General features: G+C 40.6%; 1 long non-coding RNA gene across 2 annotated transcripts; it reads left to right on the forward strand.

The window, feature by feature from the left end:
- The first annotated feature begins 993 nt into the window (after positions 1-993).
- Positions 994-3,971, forward strand: LOC127330625 (uncharacterized). Of its 2 annotated transcripts, XR_007869356.1 has the most exons (4): positions 1,052-1,190; positions 1,883-1,968; positions 3,188-3,407; positions 3,593-3,971. It is a non-coding gene; the product is annotated as an uncharacterized lncRNA (long non-coding RNA). The 2 variants fall into 2 exon arrangements; XR_007869355.2 differs by having other exon boundaries at positions 994-1,190; positions 3,188-3,971.
- Positions 3,972-8,053: the final 4,082 nt, after the last annotated feature.

Below are 8,053 nucleotides of genomic sequence, written 5' to 3' on the forward strand. Positions count from 1 at the left end.
TGTCAGTGATGCATGGGGTCTACATCTCAATCCGCTTAATGTGTCGCTGACGTATTAGGCACATGTCAATTTGATATATATATATCACTAGCGTGTCATTCCACACCTTCTTTGATACACATGTACTTCATGATTATAGCTCGGTACATGTGTAGACAATTTGATATCCATGGATCAGCCACACAGAAACAATCTCAGCCATTCAACGCCGGAAAACATCCCGAAATATAAACGCGCGTACCATTCCGTAGGATTTTGGCTCGCGCGCCAATCCAAATTTGGGCCGGGCAGTGTTGCGGCAAAAATGCGAGCCCACACGCGGGAGATGAAATGTTGAGCACTTGAGCGTGAGGCCACATCCGCCCCACAGAACCCCTCCCCCAGTCGGATTGAGCTTCAGTGACTTTGCCAACCCACAAAGTCACTGACTTTGTGACACTTACAAGTGGGATCAGATGGAACCTTTCATTATGTGTGTCCCACATGGCCCCATTTGTAAGTGTCACAAAGTCAGTGACTTTGTGGGTGGCAAGTCAGCAAGCTCAATCCCCGATCCCCACGACCTACACCCACCCCAGCGCCTCCTCCCTCCCCCCACTTTCCTCCACCTCCGCCGACATCCGAGATCCCAGCCAACTCCGGCGACGCCTTGCAGCGCTGACCCTCGTCCCCGAATCCCCTCCTCCCCCTCTCTCTATTCCACCCCATCAAACCTCCAAATTGTCCGCCCCAAAGCAAACCCTAGCCCGTGATCTAGGAGGTGCAGCAGGAGGTCCGTGGCGACGGCGGCGCCCCGACAGCGGGCGGTGGTGACTCGGATCGCCGACCGGCTACACCGCGCATGGCAGATGCGGCCGGCCAGCGAGTCCCGGTCGTCACCGACGCCAGCGACCCGAGGGACTGGAACACACCGGCAACCTCGTCCGGGCGCCAAGGACTGCTCCGGCGTCGGCCACCCCTCCTCCTAGTCGTTCCCCATCCAGGCCAGCCTCCACCGCACCTCCTGAACGAGCCCTTGCAGTAGATCGATGCCGTCGCTCTCTCCCTGAACCACCAGGTCGACACACCGGTGGTTGCCCTCCCCGACGTCCTTGGCCGGCCGAGGCACGGCGAGCTGCTGCTCCTGCTGCCAGCGACGTCCACGACCACGACCTTCTGCTGCAATCAACCTCACCAAACTCCTGCTGCCGGTGAGGTTCTCTACTCCTCCGGTGTATCTTTGCTTGAATTTGTTTCTTTCATATCTGTTGTGTCTAGTAGTAGGGAAATCGTGCATGTATAACTGAAATCGTTTTATGCATAGGCAGTGGGTGCATAGGGAAATTGATTGTTCTTGTATATAGCTAGTTAGTTTTAATCTAGTCTGACATGTTGAGATTCCATGTTTCCAGCGCCACCAGTGTAAAAACTATATAACTAAGCACGCCTTGTTTGCTGGATGCTCAATGCTTATGATAGCAGTAACATCTTCTTATTTACTTGATGCATTTGAACAAACAGAATATGAAAGAAATACTTTACTTGAGTAGCATGTCATCATCCCCAATTTTACTAGGGCAGTAGACCCATAATGTTAGATATTATTTACTAGCACATCTTATTTTGTGTGAAATATCTTGTCTGAGGTTACGGTCACATATTCAAATTGGCGATCTGCTGAGAGAAGTATGTTATCTCTCTTATTGGTACTGAAATGCATAGTACATATGTTCTTTGCATTCACCGTTTTGATTGAATTGCTATATATGTCCATCTGAATCCTCTCAAATTAAAAAAAAAATAGAACTAGCCATGTGAAACTATTTCATTGCCAAGTCAGAAGAGGATCATACAATGATCTGGTTACTGTTAATCTGGTATTGGTTGTGCTCGATTTGTGCAGGCTAGGCGTGGATCTGATGTGCTGGCTAAGTGTAGATCTATTTGCAACCTTTCTTTCATCTGGAGAATGTAACCCTGGTCGTGGAGGTAGCTTGCCAGTAGCTTTCAGATTTTGTTTGTGCAATTTGTGTCTCCAGTGTTGTTCATCTAATGAACTGTGTCCTGATGTGAGTTGTTCATGTAGTCTAGGTATGTGCGGATTTTACTATTTGCCACATTTTAGTTAGCATATTTATAATTTACCATACATTACTTAGTCTTTCATTATTTGCGACACACTGGTTAAAAAAAGATAACCTGCAAAAGAAGAATTTGACTTGATGTTCACTTGTTGGCAGGATAACTTCGTTGCCTTCCTCCATAGGATGTGTTTTAACCAGTGGCTGTTTTCTGATTCTCTTGTAGCTTACTATTTTAAATTACTGTGTTTGGAGGTGTAGAATCTTGATGGATGCTTGCATGAGAAATATCTAATATTAAAGCTAAATGTTTGGATGTGTTTTAACCAGTGGCTGTTTTCTGATTCTCTTGTAGCTTACTATTATAAATTACTGTGTTTGGAGGTGTAGAATCTTGATGGATGCTTGCATGAGAAATATGTAATATTAAAGCTAAATGTTTATGGAAAGTCTTATGATCCCAGACAGTGACTATGCAATGATCTGTTGGTTGATGTTGGTCATCTATATTTGTTGGATTTTCAGTGTTTGTTCAGTTCAATGATTAGCTGTTGGATGCTCCTGGACATGTATTTTTGATCCACTTATCTAGTTGTATTCTGCCCTCTTCAAAGGCCCTATCCTTAGCATCAGTGCATGCTAGGTTGCAACATACTTTAGTATGCTCCATTCCTTGTTTTACTAATCATGTAGTTGTCATTTGCCCCACAATTGTGTAGTTGATGTTTGCCATTTATTTTTCATGATAAGCAGGACACTCTGTAACTAAAACATTCTTTTAATGCATATTGTTCTCTCTTTGTTTGTTCTGTGCAACTGTAGATTAATAGCTATATAGTTGCAGAATTGGAATAGAAACTATTGTGAAGATTCATGTACTTGTGTCGATTCTACTCTTTGCGGTACACCAAGCATGTTGAATTGTTTTTAGTATATACAAGAACACCACTTCAAACAAGAACCCTATATGGTTGACGTCTTGTACTTAGCCAGCAACTAATGCATGATCATGGATTTGATTCATATTGTGTGTAAGCTAGATTCTAAGAGTGCAAAGCATTGTTGATGCACATGTAAATCCTCGGAGGCATTATTTATTCTGATTTCTTTCTTCTTTGTTGTGCTAGGTGAGGGGCGTTCCGTTTTGAGTGAGGACTGGCGATAGGTAGAGATGGCAAACTGCAAGGGCCTTGGCGGTGAGGGAAGTTTGGCGGCGGTGTTGTCGCATGTTCTTGCGGTGGACTACATCTCGGAGGACTGCGCATCATCTCCAGCATCTCCATAGCGTGCATGTGTGCAGTGACCGTCATGGACTGCGGGAAGAGGGTGCTGGAACTTGTGAGCTCGGTATGTTCTCTTGTTACTGAACATTGATGGCTTGATTCATCCTATATGTTCTCTTTTTACTGAACATTGATGGCTTGATTCATCCTATATGTTCTCTTTTTACTGAATATTGATGGCTTCATTCATCCTAATTTTCTTTCGGACATTGTTGTGCTTTGAATGTGTCATGTGTTATTGGGTTGTAGGAGGCGAATGTGTGCATGGTAATCGCTGACTACTAGATGCCGGAGATGACTGGGCACAAGCACCTCTAGAAGGTCAAGGTAAGTCCATCTCGTCAAAATCCATAATATACTATGCATGTACAGAAAATTATTTGTTATTACTCTTTTTCTATTTGTGATGAACCAGATCCTGGACAAGGGATGTTAAGCACGATTGTGTCAGGGCATCCATTTCTGGAACCTTTGCAGTGTCCTGTTCCTTTCAACTACGTTTCATTTACTTCCAGCCAAGCACAGCTTCTCTGTGTTGGCTGCTGCCTGCAATGAATACTTTATTATTTTTGCCGCTAGAATTATTGTTGTACCAATTGACAACAACATTTGCTCCTGTGTTCTGTTTTTTCAGAGTGCTCGGACGAAGCTGGTACCTGTTCGTTGTTTTCTGGGCTTTTTGTTTTTCTTTTGGTAGCTAGACACCGGACGTGAACTGTACATGATTGTAATGTACCACTATTGTCTGATATATTGTTTGTTAATTGGCTCTTGAATCAAAATAATTTTTTGTGTTATATTGGTTCTGATTAAATTATTTACTTACAATATCTGTCAAAACGTGGAAAATAAGACGTGATTATTAGAATCAATGAAAAATGAAAACTGGCAAGTTGGAACCACCCAGTACGGTGAGCCTATAATAAGTAGGCCAAAATTTTGACACGGATTAAAATGCTACGGCCCAAGAGTAAAAAGGCTTGGCCCATATAGCTTACAAAAATTGATAGGAAACTAACGTAAATAGACTGAATTGTTGGGCTTGGCCCATGTAAAGCACCGAACTGGACTGGGCTGATTTCAAATCACGACCATTTGGTTTGGTCACATATCTGCCATGTAGGATTCGCCACGTTGGATCTGGCGTGGATATGTTAGATTGTCGGTGACCAGACCATAAATTTTGGTCATAGCCCTCTATGACTATTTAAATAAAAAGGTCGTCGTGCGCCGTCAGTGACGCTCAACTGGCGACCAACAATTATTGGTCACGGCGTGGTCATAGATGGCGCACAATGACCTTCCAATGACCAATATGGAGGGTCGCAAGTCACCATATTTCTTGTAGTGTGTTTATGAGCTTTTGGTATTATGTAATGTTTATATTCTTGATTAAATATTGTATTTGATATTCACTTTGAAATTCAAAGTGATTTGAATTTATAACTTGTGTTTGAATTATGAATTCATTACTTATATTGTGTGATGTTTATTGTTAAAGGTTTTGACACTTATCAAATGCAATCACTCCCCAAAGTAATAAGATACAAAAGAGATCATATCGAAATTGCCCTAACTCACATTGCCTAACCCTAAGTGCAAAATGAGAGAGAACCTCGATCCCTCTTAGGTTTAGTTGCAATAAGGCGCGAAAATTTCCCCCGTTTTGCGATGAAATGCACATCCCATTTCTAAATCTACCCTTCGTTGTTCCTATGTTCTGGGTTATTACACTATATTGATATAAGAGATGATAATGCAAGAGTTAAATAAGCTAGAAGTTTTCATGAACTATTGCTTCAAAGACATGAAACCGTACAAAGTTCATTAAAGATGTGTTACGTATCCAGCGTAGCAGTTCTATCCTTCATTCCAAGCATCAAGTAAATTTTCACAACATAAGAAGGATTCACTCAAGTAAACATAAACATGAACGTCATGAATCAAATGTTTCGAAGTCTACTCAACCGGTGAGCGCAAGCATTTGGTATTAGCACCAGGATGTTATGGCATAAAGAACGTTAATGGGGGTTTGGAAGGCCAAATGGAAGAAAGTCTTACAAAGCTATAAGTGATCATTAGACAAGAGGAAGTCTTATGATCGAAGCTATGCAAGGAGTAGTGATTGCCATGCAACGGATGCACATAGAGCTATATGTGTATGAAAGCTCTCCAATGTAACTAGTGGGGGTGCATCCAACTTGGTTGCTCACGAAGACCTAGAGCACTTTTGAGGAAGCTCATCATTGGAATATACAACCCAAGTTCTATAGTGTAAATTCCCCACATAGTTATACTAGTAAAACATGAAAACTCTCTCATATGGAGTGTAGGTGCTAAACATGAGCACAAATGATGAAATATGAATACTGCAGGTGCTAAAACATGAGCACAAGTGTGGATAAAAGATAGTAATGCTGCCCCTTTTTCTTTCTCTCTTTTTTTTCTTTTTCTTTTTCTTTTCTATTTTTTTCTTTCTTTTCTTTTTCTCTTTTTGATGGCCTCCATGGCTCTTTTCACTTTTAGGGGCAACGTCCTAATATGACAACACACTTTTAGGTACAAATAACTCATAATGAATAAAACATGATGTATGAAACTGTATGCCTCTGCCAGTGTAGCAGGATGTGCAATGATCTAGCATAACATGGGTAAACCACACATCAGCTGTATATGATCATGCAAAGCAATATATAAATAATAAATGACAACATGTAATGTAAAATGAAAGTTGCATGGCAATATATCTCGGAACAGCTATGGAAATGTTGTGGTAGGTAGGTATGGTGGCTGTTTTGAGGAAGATGTATGGCTTATGTGTAGGAGAACAAGAGAAAGTCCTCCCACAGGTTTGGATGTACTGGCGAAGTATGCACAATTCTCAATGTGAGCAAAAGGCAATGCACAGTACCGAAGAGGCTAGCAAATTTGGATGGTGGAAGTGCCAAAAACTGTAGCTTAACATTAGTCAAAAAGAACTCACAAGCTTATTGCAAACATCTAGCAGGTTCAACATTAAGAGCATGATTAAAATTTACTCCAAGGAGGGTCGTTCACGGTGGCACAAGTACCCCGCTAGCTCCCTCGACCTTCAGCACAACTTAGTTATTACGATGAACTCTCAGACATGGAAAGCTATCAAGTCCAACTACACCTTCAACTATTTAAATAGAGTTTGTAGTACGGCACAAGCTTAAAGACAACAATCCACTACTAATTTTAACTTATTTATCCAGCAAGCCTTACCATCTAAATACCTCAAAACGTTTGCAAAGAATCAAGTTATCAAAACTCAATGATCTACAAGATTATGCAAGTGTTTCATTATACCACTACCACATGCAACATTTCTTGAACCGACCAAATAACAATGAACGAAGCAGTTTCAACCTTTGCCATGAACATTAAAAGCTAAGAACACATGTGTTCATATGAACCAGCGGAGCGTGTGTCTCTCCCACACAAGCATTTATTCAGAGAATGAAAATAACAAAATGAAAATAAAAGCACACAGACGCTCCAAGTAAAATACATAAGATGTGACGGAATAAAAATATAGTTTCAATAGAAGAAACCTGATAAATTGTTGATGAAGAAGGGGATGACTAGGGCATCCCCAAGCTTAGATGCTTGAGTCTTCTTTAAATATGCAGGGATGAACCACGGGGGCATCCCCAAGCTTAGACTTTTCACTCTTCTTAATCATATATCATCCTCCTCTCTTGACCCTTGAAAACTTCCTCCACACCAAACTCAAAACAAACTCATTAGAGGGTTAGTGCATAATCAAAAATTCACATGTTCAGAGGTGACACAATCATTCTTAACACTTCTGGACATTGCCCAAAGCTACTAAAAGTTAATGGAACAAAGAAATCCATCCAACACAGCAAAAGAGACAATGCGAAATAAAAGGCAGAATCTGTCAAAACAGAACCGTCCGTAAAGACGAATTTTTTAGATGCACTTAACTTGCTCAGATGAAAATGCTCAAATTGAATGAAAGTTGCGTACATATCTGAGGATCACGCACGTAAATTGGCAGATTTTTCTGAGTTACCTACAGAGAACCCTGCCCAAATTCGTGACAGACAGAAATCTGTTTCTGCGCAATAATCCAAATCTAGTATCAACCTTGCTATCAAAGACTTTACTTGGCACAACAATGCAATAAAATAAAGATAAGGAGAGGTTGCTACAGTAGTAACAACTTCCAAGACACAAATATAAAACAAAAGTACTGTAGTAAAATAAAGACATGGGTTATCTCCCAAGAAGTTCTTTCTTTATAGCCATTAAGATGGGCTCACTAATTTTAATGATGCACTCGCAAGAAATAAGAGTTGAAGCAAAAGAGAGCATCAAAAAGCAAGTATGGAACAAATTTAAGCCTAACCCATTTCCTATGAAAAGGAATCTTGTAAATAAACAAATTCATGAAGCATAATGCAACAAGCGTAGAAAGATAAAACAAGCGTAACTTCAAAAATTTCATCATATAGAGAGGTGTTTTAGTAACATGAAAATTTCTACAACCATATTTTCCTCTCTCATAAAGATTTTCAGTAGCATCATGAACAAACTCAACAATATAACTATCAAATGAAACATTCTTATCATGAGCTACATGCATAAAATTATTACTACTCCCAACATAAGCATAGTCATTCTTATTAATTGTAGTGGGAGCAAATTCAACAAAGTAGCTAT

This window comes from Lolium perenne, chromosome 2 (genome assembly GCF_019359855.2).
Source record: "Lolium perenne isolate Kyuss_39 chromosome 2, Kyuss_2.0, whole genome shotgun sequence".
Taxonomy (NCBI): domain Eukaryota; kingdom Viridiplantae; phylum Streptophyta; class Magnoliopsida; order Poales; family Poaceae; genus Lolium; species Lolium perenne.